At 40.7% G+C, this 13974-nt stretch overlaps 1 protein-coding gene across 2 annotated transcripts in view; it reads right to left on the minus strand.

Annotated features, from left to right (window-relative positions):
* Window positions 1–13974, minus strand: part of COL4A6 (collagen type IV alpha 6 chain) — a 121450-nt gene that overhangs the window by 95940 nt on the left and 11536 nt on the right. The window lies entirely within an intron of this gene.

Here is a 13974-nt window from a genome sequence, read left to right on the forward strand (position 1 = left end):
GATTATTTGCCAGCAAGTCTTTTTTTTTTTCCAGAGAGAGAAAAAGAGAAAAGGCACACCATAAATTCTCCTTGCACAAGTTGATTTGATTTTTGGAGCTTATCATCAAGCTACCATTGAACTTCCTCCTCCTCAATCCCACCCAGAAATGCAGCAGCACACAGCACAATGAAAGCCACTGTCTGCTGATTGGGGTTATACGCATCTGATGGATAGACAAGAACTCTGATCCTCAAACATCCAGGAAAAATAAAATAATAAAATATCCAGGATTATATGCTATCCTAAAAAAGAAAATGCGGAGAAACACTATGGGGAAAAAAAGCAGGAAATTTAGGGTGACAGGAAAAACCCTATCCTTCCAAATTGATGGGAAATTTACCGAGACTCACTGTATTTCCCAAAGCTAGTTCTGCCCCAGCCACTAGAACGGGCTTAGGAATATCTACATATCTTTCAGTTTAAAAAAGTGTTTCAAGATTATGGCCAGCCACTGAAGTCTACCTTGTGGTTTTGATTTTAGGCTTACAGTACTGCTCTTTGAGGAGATTTTCCCTATTCTCTTTATTACCCTGGGGAGACCTACTCTAGCACAACACCGTGCTCCAAACCAATCCCTCATGGCTGCTTTTTAACTGGCATTTCAACAACCTCATTAGACAGCAGAGGCTCAACAAAGGAGAAAGCAGCATCAGAGTCAGACTGAGAGGACATGTCCTGAGTCCCGCTGCCTGGAATGGGCAGCCTTAGGGCTGGCAGCTTCTGGAAAAATCTAGAATGAAATCTGGAAGACAACCCCATGGCTGCCTTTCTAGTCCCCACTGTAGCTTTGTAACGCAACTCCCAGCCATAGAACGCAGGAAGCATTCACAGCAGTAAGGCCCACAGAGGCACTTCTTTAACAAGACGATAGCACTGCTCCTTTACCTCCTCCTCATTCACCTCCTTGGAGGTCACTCTGGCTGTTCCTCAGATTCACAGGTGCCCTGCCAACAGCTGTGCTCTGAGCAATAATCCATCACACAAAGAGGTGGGTCATTTGTGTTACGCTGTCCTTAGCACAGATCAGACTTGTTATATCATCAGTGGCCTGTCCAGCCCTAGCCACTGGCAGCCTGCAGGCTGTGTGACGTTTCTCCTCCAACCCAGGTGACAGGCTCTCATTCCCACTGCACAGCCTTTTGAAAGGATTAAGCTAGGGAATAAAACAGAGGATCCCAGTAACACATACACATATCAAAATTTCCTGTTCCCTGGAACTGAAAATGCAAGAGTTGAAAATACTTTGCACTGTCCAGTAAGAATGAGTCTCTTTGTCACAGTTATTTTAGTAACTTCAGATAAAATACATTTGCTTTTCCGGAGATGATTTTACTCATTAGCTCACAGCAGATGTGAATCCCAGAGCTGCAAGATTATAGCAGGCCTGTGCTTACAGATGGAGCTGGCCATTATCCTCCAGATCATAATTACAGACCACAGCTGCCTCACCCACCTTTTGAAGAGACCAGGTGCATTCTGCTGCTAAACCCATCTTAGTTAGGCTCCCTACACTCCTTTCTTGTCTAGCTCCTTTTTTATTTCAGCTACAGACGCATGAGGAGAGAACAAGTGTACACAAGGCAGGGAGATTCTTGGTAAAAAAAAAAAAAATCAGAAGTATTCAGCTTTATTCAAGCTAATAGTAGTGACCTGGAATATGTAAGTAAGATCCCTTTCTTTGAAAGGAAGGTTCATCTGATCTCACAGCACACTGAAGCAGAGGAAAAACTTGTAGGACAACTGAATAAAAAAATCATTAAAATACATTATCACAATTCACTTTTGAATTCTTTCATTGCTTAAAAGGCCCCCACAAAGAACTCCAAAGCCCTTCATGACAGATTATGTGTTATCACATATCCTTAATCACCTCCACACAACACTATGCTGGTTAGTGCTTCTCAGAGTGGCAAAAGATAGCAGCCCTCCAGCTATTCAGTCACTGGCACACAGGTGTGCTGGGAGTGCAACAACTGCTTACAGATTTTCCCTTTTGAAAGATCTCCCCAGATGTTTAAGTTCTGAGGTACCTATCTCAAACAGAACACAGTAATTACGAAAAATCTCCTCAAACAGTTACTGTGGGGGAAATAGTCAAAGCATCTCCTCCAGCTGAAAGAGTTCTAAATAGCAACAAAATACAACTTGGAAAACAATGTTTTTTTCCCAAGATACACTTGAGCAGTCACACCATAAGTGACATTTACAAATGACACAAGTAAGACCCTTCACTGCAGTCACACTTCTTAAGGAAATGGATGCTCTACCCCCCAGCCAACATCTGTCCCAACAGCCACAGTGAGGTCCTGTCACTAAGGATGCCTACAATGCAACACAGGCACTGTATTACACTCCAAAGGTTGCATACCAAGAAGCAGCAGGGAAATACTGTACAGTTCTTCAGTTCCTGAGAGCATCCTGCTGGCAGCGACCTACTGAGTACCTCTGCCCTGTGTCACCTATGAGATAAGGAACACAGCACTATCTGGTTTCAGCAGCGCCGGACAGAAAAGCATGTTTGAGGGGCCCTCTTTGTTTGTACAGTACTCTGAGGTAAAGCTTCTGCATCTTACTCATTTGCTTCAGGAAAATTACTAATACAGCCTCAGTTGAAATCATTATGCCTTTGTCCTGACATGAAGTGATTGGAAAGTTGGTATCATGAAGGGGGGGTGGAGGGAGAGTGTGAATGTACACTGAACTATTCTTTCCGCCTTACCCACCCAGGATACACTAACCTGCACTCTGTAATTCTTCCTGCCTCTATCTGAAACTTAAGCAACAAAAGTCAATGAAAAGATTTTGAAAGGATACAATTTATTTGGTAGTTCACTTAGAACAATGTTTAAAGAGCTACGAAACTGGAGAAATCACGTTCATCCAGGCTTGTCTCAGCCTGATGCAACTGGAAACTGGTGCGAGGTTAGCTCACAAATGTAAGGGACAAAACACAGCTCCTGCAATATTAGGAGCAGCTTCACTGTCACAGCTCTAGGAGATTTGGTCCCTTCACTCTGCTCAGCCAACACAAGTGTGAGCAAGTTTTTTTGAGGGGCTTCTGCATCTACATAGGCCAGGTGTAGGGTTTGATTCAATAACCTTTACTCATAAGATTATCATCACTTCCACGTGAATTGAAGGCCTCTGCCCAAAGTCTCATTTCCACTCTCTTAGATACCTCTCTCTTTTGTCATTCCTCATTCCCACTCTTTCATAGCTAGCAGTCACAAAAGGCTAGTGGCAATGGCAGATCAGACTGCCAGCAGGGACCACACTTCTGTCCGAGCATGAAGACAATCCTGCTCACCTTGCAGCCTCCTGATCCAGCACAAGGAAGGCAGTAAACCATGAGTAGGATGGAGGGAAGCCCCTGTTTAGGTTGGACTAAGTACAATAAAATTGCACTTCCTAGATGACAGAAGATATGAGGTTCAAATTTACATATTCAATTTTATACAGTTCCTCGACTTTGACTTGCTCTTTGCAGGATTAGTCCTTTTCTTGCTGGGTGTATTGATAGGAGGGGCAGAATGTCTGACCTCACTGAAGACTTGCAAATACTTGCTAATCCTGCATTCACTGAAGTCAATGGAAACTTCTGGTTGACTCCAACAGAGACAAGATCAGGCTTGTTATCCCAGTGTCCTCCTCAGGCATGGCCAAATGCCATTTAATCCGGAGACCGACTATAGGTTGTAAATTGTGGAGCATAAAATACTGGAAGATCTCTGCAAACATATTCCATTATAACAAAGGTTAACGCTCTCAGCTCCTTGCTTTCTTCTACTCTCTCACTAGTGACCACAGAACAAAAGTAATTTTCTGCCCCACTCGCTTGTTCTTGCGCTTGTCTCACTGCTGCTCCCTGGCACATGGGATTTCCCATTCACCTCCTGCTCTAGCTCTGGAAAGGTTTGCAGTGACTCGGCCCTCAAGATCAGTTATACTTAACCTGAATCAGAATTACTTTCTTTCTGTACTAATAAAAAAAAATATTACATTTCATTTCAAACAGCACCAACAGCTAATCAGAGAAAGGAACAGAAGGTGGCTGCGACACTGGACAAATGCACCTAGGTTGCTGCACTAACCCTGCACTGCACTACATGAGCTCACCATGCCATGTGAGGCAGCAGGCACTGCATCTATCTACTCCAATCTAGTGGTCTCACAAGACTAAACTGTGGTGAGGAGGAACTACTGATGCTTCTCCAAGACTAGAGTTACTAGATTACATATGCTGCTCTTTCTATACAGAATTTTAACACGAAGACTGCATATGGTGGAAAAAGTCATTTTCCCAGAAACTATTAGCTACTAGACCATCAAAACCACCATCATAAAACAGTAAATAATTACACTAAGATCGATAAACTTCCTTGTCTCAGCTGTTGGATTTTAAGACAAGACTAAACACTTCTGTAAGTACTAGTAAACTTTCATCATTTGAGTACCTTTCTTGTTTTTGTCAAGCCTATAAGCAAATAATTCTTCTGACTGAGCATATGGCAGGAGAACAGCAGCAGGGTGGGAGAGGAATTTAGCATGTCAGTACAGTTTTGAAGAGGCCTCTCTCAAAGAGAAGGAACAGCCTGTCCTTATAATGAAAGTTCCAAAAATGTCATTTTAAGAACAAAGTGCTCTAGCCTGTAGTTCTATTTAACACCCTGTCTTTATGAGCAGATGTTTTAAAGGTCACATTAGGTCCTTTTTCAAACTAACACAAAAGAATAGTAATGTTTGTTCATTTCGCAACTACATTTCTACAGCCAACACTTCAGCCCCCTGCTAACCCTTCACCTGCTCACAGATCCGAAACATTTTAGATACCAGTTGCAATCCATAAGACCCAGCCACTGTGGAGGAGGATCAGGATAGGAGGCTTTTAAACAAGATGAACATCTGTAAGTTTATGGGACATGATAAATGCACCCATGGGCAGGGAGGGAGCTGGCTTATGTCACTGCAAGCCCAGGCCTGGTCATCTCTGAATGGTGATCAGGATGGGTTCTTGAGGTCTGAAAGAAGTCACATGTTGCTCTCATCTTTGAAAGAGGCAATAAAGAGGATATGGGGAACACATCAATCAGCCTCACCTCAATCTGCAGCAGGCCAGAAGAACAAATCCTCCTGGAAACAGTTTTCACACATGTGAAGAACAAGAACATGATCAGCAGCAGTTTGTGCACGTTTCTGAAGGGGCAGCGATGCTTAATCCTCCTGACAGCCTTTTACAATTAGATGACATGCTTGATGGATGAGGGGAGAAGTGGATGTTTAATATGACTTTAGCAAAGCACTCAACATTTCCTGCATTAACATTCTCATACACAAACTGATAAATCACAGTGAGATGCACTGAAAAATGGTCCAACTGACAAGACTCAAGTGGTCCTTTTCAAATGAATTAAGTTTTGATATTTACGTTTTACTATTAATATATATAAGAATGCAAGCAAAGTCATCACAATCAAGGATTTTGGTCAAAATTTTAAGACCTGATGCAATCCAGCTCCAACTGGGATAAAGTGCCCAGTACAAGCAGCAGACATCTCAGAAGTCTGTCCCTATCAGCTAATCCAGAGATTTCAGTTACTGGCCTTCAAATGACAAGGAAATAGTTTCACTAAACAGTGAAACAATGGAATAGGAAAGGCTATCAAAGCTGATTAACTTAAGAGTACATAGAGTAAAAGAAACATGGGTCCTAATTCCGATTTCACATCACATCATATTCCTCCACTATCAAAAGAGAACATTAGCTGAGTAGGGAATCCACCCCAGACTTCCCAGGAACTTGCATGTGTTTAAGACAAATGATAACTTCTCCGAAACTTAAGTGTAAAGGAATCTCTAAGACATGATACTTAGACATATCTTGCATAAATGGTATCTTAATTATACTTTGTAAGAATCCCCTGGTCAAAAGCACACATGCTCTCAACACATTGCTGGAGCACCACCAGAAGAACATCCCACTCTTTGATTTTGCTGTACCATTACGTGTTGTAGAAGATAATCTTCAGCACTACCCAAATTCTTAGGCTGCATTAAAAGCTCTTCTCTACTGCTTCTGTACTGTTCTGCTGCAGTAAAATACCTCAGATAAATAGCAAAATTCCTTCCTCTCCTCTGCAAATGCCTTTCCTACTAGTTGATTTCAGAATGGCAGCAGAAATAGTATCTCTGAATTCAGAGAATGCCACCATAAAAAAAACCAACATACAAACAATGTAAGACTTAAGGGCAAGTGATAAGTCAGTGTCAGCACAAGCATGATGTAAACTTGTCCTGGTAAAACATCTCTCCATACAAGCTCCATGCTGATATCAGGAGTTTGAAGTATGTTAAGAAAAATTATGTGATTTGACAAAGCCAATGGTTTTCTATCACTTATCACTATTCCAATCACCAGCAACAGAAAGGAGTTAAACAACTCACAGTTGCACATCTCTTCTGCAAGCAAAACTCTGACTCTTTGGACTCCAGCTTGGCACTTTTATTACAACTCAAGGCTATTTATCTTGCAGTAGACCATCTTCAAAAGATTCCTCTTATGTCAACAATGAGAAACAAATGAGTTTTCAGAAAACAGGAACTGATTAGATGCAAACAATGATGAGAAAACATCTGGGAGGATATTATCCAAGGAGACTATACTTCAGCAATTCACATTCATTCACAGAATAAGGTTATTCATTTCCCAAACAACCAAAATTTGATTAGGACAACTTTGCCTTCGTTTGTACATGTATCCTTTCTTTCCTTAAAGAAATCTATAGGGTCTCTGTAAAGGACAGTAAATAGAGTTCTAGCAGGCACGGATATCTGTTAGAATTGCTTTTTGTTTCTCCAGTGGGGAATTTGAACAGCATGCTTGAGACAGTTCAAGATAGTCGTACCATCTCTGACATTTTAAACAGTGAAGACATTCCAGGCCCCATTAAATCACCAACTCTCCCCATCTAGCTCAGTGGCTGGAATACAAGAATGAGATGTTCTGTGTTCAAACTAGAAAGAATTCACAGCACAAGAAGTCAAGTAATCGATGCTAGAAGTGTAAGAATACAAGCAGACACTTGTGCTTTTTGACCCTTACAGCATCTCTGACCACAGATTGAATGACTGCATACCAGCAGATTTAACGTGCTGGTTTTAAACCTTTTAATGTGCCATTGCACTGAAACTTTCATCTTTAAGAATACTCAAATTCTCAACAAAAATTTCTGCTAGCCTAAGTAACATAATAACAATAGTATTCTTTTAGAGCATACGCATTTAATTCTGATTTCACTAGAATAGCTGTAGAGTTTTATGGGCTGGTAATTTCCTCACAATCTTATGGTTGTATTTTCTCCCTAGTAGTCAGAGCACTCAGCATATTTTCAGAAATGCAAGAGACAGAGAAGGAGAGAGAAGACGCACACACCTAGCCACTTACTGCAGCTCTGAGAAAGAAAAATATTTAGATGGAGGCTTTGATCTAAAGCCCCAACTGATGCAAGCAGAGGCAGAAACTTCGAAGTCAACACAACTAAGAACATATTTGGTTTATTCTTGCTACTTCTGCCTCACGTTTCTTTGGACTTATGACTGACAGAAACATGCTTAGAATAGAATACATAAAATCACTGCATATATCTCAGCTCAGTAAGTTAACATACAGTACTGACACTGTCCAGCATATAGTGAAAAAGAACAGCCTCCATCTTCCCCTACAGGACCACAGTTACACTCATTACAAACAGTACTGTGATTAAGGGGTCATTTAAACTTGAGATGAAATAGTCTTTCATTAATACAAAGACTGATGTCTTTTCACCTGAGCAACTTCCCAGAGCTATACCCAGACCTTTTAAATTTAGTACAGGCAAATTTATCTCTTAGCAGATCTAAGTAACATACCAAACATATGAGTCTGCCATTAATGTAGGTCAGCAAAACCCCAAAATAGACAGAGGTAGCCAGCTCACAGCTTAGATATTGTAAGCTATCCCTCTCCAATTTTGTGCTCTGTAAGAACTGTTAGAAGAATACACAAACAGTAACAGCCAGAATACAGAGAACATTCAGCTTCTCATATACCAGTGCTAAGTGTGTTTCTAAGCAAAGCCCATCACTTACACTATGCAGTAGATGCAAGCACTGACTTGGAACAACAGAAAAAAAGATGTGTTTTAACACCCCCATTATATAAATTTAACCCTGAAGATTTTGAGCATTCAGCAGAAACAAAACACCTGTTAGAACTCTCTTATCTCAGAAGCTTCCAGCACTACTGGGAATCTGTTACCTCAGCAATCAGTATTTTTCACCTTTGAAACACCTAGTTTTTGGCTCAAGCTTCTTTAGAAAGCATACAATTTATTTGTCAGCATCTCACCATTACAAATATTTCCATAAGGAAAACAGGTTTCAGTTACCACCTAAAGACCTCCACTAGATATAAGGTGACAACCAAGGAGAAATCCAGTCTTAAGTTCTTCCCATCCTCAAGCCTCGAGCTCAAGCTCCCTTATTAAAAAAAAAAAAAGGGGGGGGCAATTCAAGCCCTTGAAACCATTAAGGGCTAAGTTATAAATTCACAGTTGCCATATCTAAGATCATCTTTTCCATGAGCTGTTTGATGACATTCTTTAGGCAGGATGCGGACACTGACTGGATTGCTGGCCTTGGCTCTGTCCAACGCTTGTTTTAAGGGAGGGCAAAGGTCACTCAAAAAAGGCTTTCAGTGGAGTGGGCTGGAATTTAGCTGGAAGGAGAGAAGAAAAAGACTCAATCTGCTCATAGCTATTCCACAAATGCTGAGGTATATCAAACTCATTTGCAAAGCTTTAAGGATTAAAGTTCTTGCTGAAGTCCAGTAGTGGCACTTATAGTAAAATAGCTTTATCATTTCCACCACATCTCTCCATACTCTACTGTAAAGCCTCTCTTCTGTTCATCCACTGAGAAATTAACCTTACTTTCCTCTCCATATAAGTGCTGTATGATTTTCAGTGCATTCCCCAGAACAGGCTTTTCTCATGCACTCCAGACCTGCAAAATCAAGCTCATGCAGGAGAAGAATAAGAGATAAGTGGATGCTTTTCCTTAAGAAATTCAATTCCCTCCATGCCCTTTTTTCCCCCCCTTAAGAACAGAATTGCTAGAAATCTTACCACTACTGCTGAACTCTGACTTCTCAAGTCAGATGTACAGTAGTCATAAACACAGGATCAGAAAACTTTCAAACAAACATTAGGAATAGTTTCCTCTTTCTACTTCTGCTCTGTCCCACTGAGTTCAGGCAAACAACTCACAGCACTGATATTGCACAAGGGCTGGAATGCAATATCCTGTGGTTCAGCAGGTGGTAGGATGACTCTTCACAGGCTCATTACTGCCTACAATGCCCATAGCCTCTTCTGGGTATTTGGTCCCACTTGCCACTAAAGAGGAGAGAGATGCAAGCTCTGGTTATGACCCTCCAATTTTGATTAACAAAATTGTATGGCATACTATAAGGAAGTTACGGTGAATTCTTTTTTTTTGAAAAGTGATCAAACTTGCTACTTACTTAACTGGACGATACATGGTCAGTTCCTGTATTTACTATACAGCTGATAAAAAAACCACAGACTAACTGCTTGAGGGCTTACTAAGGGAATTTACAATCACTGCTCATCCCAAATTTTAACACTGCTGGTGTCTACAGATTTAGGAGTAAGACTTGCATTAGCTTCTGTTCACACAGCATACAAGAAGAAGAGTTTTGTTTTCTTTACAGCCAAGGGCAGCTTGGTGCTAAATCAGCACAATACTTCTTAACAAAACGCCATGAAGTTATGCCTGAAATATGTCTGGCTTTCTATTTCACACATATTTTGGTGCTATAGAAATACCAAAAGCAAAAACAATGCACTATGGCACTACAATTTTCTTCCTGAAAAATAAAGAAAAACATTTTAAGTTCTCCAGTTCACAAACTTCAAGATTGGTCCTATCCTCTTGCTGGCATGTAATAGAACCATTACCAAATCTAAGAGGGGAAGGAAATTAACATAATTAGTAATAATTAAATATTACAATACTCTTAGTGACTTGAAGCCTGCAGCTTGTTTTTTAATCAGCTTCCTGAGTGCAGGTGTCACAACAGTGCAGTGAGATAACAGAATCACTTAGACTAGAGAGGAGCATCACCGCTTAAACATCTTCCTTACAAGGCCAACAAATACAGACTGATCAAATACTCTACAACTAAGCCTTCATGAAACACCAGTATTCTTACACACAGCCAAGTATTTGACTGTTTTCTTAAAAGAGAAAAAAAAAAGACAACTCACAGAAAGAAGTAGCGAAGTGTCACCCACTAAATCTCTCCTTCAAATTACTAAAAGCAGGAGGATCTCATTAGTTCTGGCTTAAAAATTACTTCTGAATTCACCACTGAGTACAAATCCTCATAGTTTAAAGATGGAGCATTAATTTGTTGCTGTGAGAGTGATCAAATATTTTTAAAAGTACTTCAGATAGATGTGTTTAGATTTACTTTAAGGCAATAATCAACTATAACCCTTGCCTTTACATGCAACAGTGTATGCATCTCACAGGAAAGCCGCAGCTTTTAGCACCTAACCCATCAGAAATCCCCACTGCAGGAGCTTCCACAGAAAACTGTGACAGAACAGGCAGGACTGGGAACATGTAGAAAACACTTCTCTCTCTCTTCCCTGTACTGAGCTATTAGAGATCCAATGACTTACCCTTTGTTCCAGATGAGAAAAAAAAAACTAAGGGCCTGGCACCTGGTGGCCATTAGGAAACTGCAGTTATTTGGGTTACTAGACACTGTCCTGGTCATATTTCAACACAAACAATTAGATTTGACCTTAAAATTACCTGCTGTTTCAAGGAAAGTCAAGTGTCATTCTGCCCATCCAAAGATACTGTGCAACATTTGATGGCATGTTGCAAAACAGAAAAGTAACACTGCAGAGATCTGGCATGCTGCACTCCACAGAAAATGACACTTGCTCCATCTATTACCTGAAATTGCTAGATAAGGTCTCGCTACCTGAAAAACTATACAGAACCCTCACTCCATAGTGATGGTATGTGAAGAAGCTGCATATCCCAAAACAGAACCCACAGAAATAATTTACTTGGATGAAATCCTTAGGAAAAAAAAGAGAACAGCAGTACCATGTTACAATCATGCTCCCTTTTCTGTGGATCTTTCACATACTGCCCATCCACACATCAGCTCACAGGAGTGCTTGTGATAGCATCTTTGTGTCAGAAGTATGCCAGTCAGTCACCTGGCTTATCCTTAATGTTGTTTTTTCTTTTTTTTTTGGCCACAGAAGGGCTCTGGTTGGTAACAGTCATTCTCAGAGTCACGCACCAGTTACATGAATAAGTTATCACAAAACTATATTGGATAAATATTCTCTCCTCCAACCTTCTTCCAGACATTCAAGGACTTCATCTGAGACTTTGAATAATTAATCTGGATAGGATGTCAAACTTACACCAAGAACTATTTCAAACTGCTCTTACTGCCATTTGAGATTTCCAATAAGTCAGAACTAAGGAATTGCTGTATATAAACTTACACCCACACACATTTTTACTTCCATCAAGTATAATAGCTTTGGATAATCTTGATCTTCCTCAAGTGTTATGACGACCCTAATTAGTTTCTCTATTTGTTGGAGACACGTGTATTGTCCCCAGAGCGTACACTGAGACATATTTTCTGGCTTGAGCAGGTTTCCTGTATTTTTTCTGGCTGCACACAGGAACATTTCTCCTGAAGATATGAAATAATTTCATGTTTTCCGGAAGACTTGTACTTCTACTGCTGCAAGGAAGAGGAGAGAATGATCCCTCTGGATAACCGATCATTGACTCAAAAGATTTATGATCTGAGCTGTCAGACCAACAATCTGCTTAACAATAAAATGCTGTTGCAGAAAGGTTCCTTATTTATGGTCTCTATTTACACCCAGCCACACAAAGCCCAGCTGCACTCTGAGCTCACAGGACCTTCTGCTGCTTCGGCGTAAGACTGAGGAGAAAGAACAATTTGTGAAGTGACAGATGTTCTCAGGACTTTCCTCAGCACCTTCACACCGCAGCATGGGATTGTGAATTAAAATCATGCCTGAACCTTCACATCTACACTCAGGCAAAACGTTTAGCTCAGGCATCATCTGAGTTTTAGAGGCAGGAGATCAGATTGAGTATCCACAAAAGCAATGTGTGTGTAGCGCCTTGGACAGCAGCAGGGAGATTCTGCAAAGTTTCGTATGCATCTGCAAGACTGCAGATCTTCTGGAGTATTTCAATTCTGCCTTTACAATGGAGTCGTATCTGGTGACTGAAGTTCACAGGTCCCAGCATTGCAAGAGCAGTAATAAAAATGAGAAAAATTAACAACTTCCCATGGTGACATTTCAGAACTTTTAAAAAAATGTGCATGGTCATATTTAAACCTCACAAGTTCTTTACACAGTTGACAAAAAATCGTTATCTGAGGAGTAACTTTAAGATGCAAAATCTCAAAACTACATGCTTGAGATTCCTGATAAATGTTACATTTCCTTCTTTTAACCACAAGAAAGTCACAGCTATCTACACTCCCACATCAATCACACAGGTTAGGATGGATACAAGACCTAGAGCTGCAGTGGGAGAAATATACCCAGAGCTGAGTTCAACCTATGAACTGATCCAAACATCAACTTCCTAGAATCCCTCCTGGAGGCAAATAACTTCAAACCGTAGAACAGGGGTGGTACATTGCACATCCTGACACCCCACAGATTTCTGTGGTACAGAATACAGGAATCAGGGCAAAAGGTTATTTTCCAGCAAAGTTTGTAAATTAAATTCCATAGAAAACCAAACAAAAGGCTACACAAGTACTCAGTTACAAGCAGCAAATTCAAAAGTATTTCATTCCTGATTTTCCAAAGTTGCTCTAACATTGGCAGCTTACACAGGATGGATGTGTAGCAAACAAGGCTAAGTTAACCAATATAAAATTTCAGTCAAACATACTGACCCAAGAAGGATCTAAAAAAATTTTTTGTCCAAATGAGTTTAGGGTTTAAGACCTTTGCTAACAGTACAGAAAGCATCACTGAGAGCACTAATGCATTGTAGTTGATTACTTCACGTGTACAGGCTGGCAAAGAGGCACAATGGGCAAATAAAGGGTGGACAAGGAAGTTATCTTAAGGTATAAGTGGTCTAACTTATTTCAATTTAGATCAAATACAGAAACATTCCTTGCCTCATTCTGAGGAAAGCACCTTGCATTTGCTATGGTGGAGTTGCAGACATTCACACCAAACCACAACAAGGAACATAACAGGGCTGCTGAGGAGCTGCCAATAAAGTTACCCTCTGTCATACAAATGCTCCCATCCATGGTGCATGGACAGTCTCCTGGCTGGTAACAGCAACACTGAACAGGATTTCAGGCACCTCCTCTGTAGGCTTCCCTGCTGGGCTTCCTCACTCCATTTTAACAGCTTTTCTCCTCCCACAAACACCAGTGCATCCAAAGACACTTAAAAACACTTAAAAAGAACATAATCAATCAATGTCTCTTTAAAAGCTGAACTTTGTTCTCAACACTTAACCACGTCCATTGTGCATCAAATATGATATAACACAGAAGACTCTGTGGGCCAGAGAAATGATTTTTCTGCTCTTCTGTCCAGCCTGCCAGAGGTCCTAACTTCAACAGCATCAGTGCCAACTGCTTCACACAAAGAGCCAAGAAGTCCCGGGGCTGACAGATCTGAAATAATGCAGTCACAGGGAAACAGTCTCCCAACCTCCCAGTGCTGCTGAAGGCAAACATCCAGATGTTGCCTAACAGTCCCCTAAAAGTCAAGCACCTGACTTTAACGTATGAAAGAAAAACTGATGCTTTTC

The sequence above is a fragment of the Phasianus colchicus genome, chromosome 14 (genome assembly GCF_987193195.1).
Source record: "Phasianus colchicus chromosome 14, bPhaCol1.hap1.1, whole genome shotgun sequence".
NCBI classification, from domain to species: domain Eukaryota; kingdom Metazoa; phylum Chordata; class Aves; order Galliformes; family Phasianidae; genus Phasianus; species Phasianus colchicus.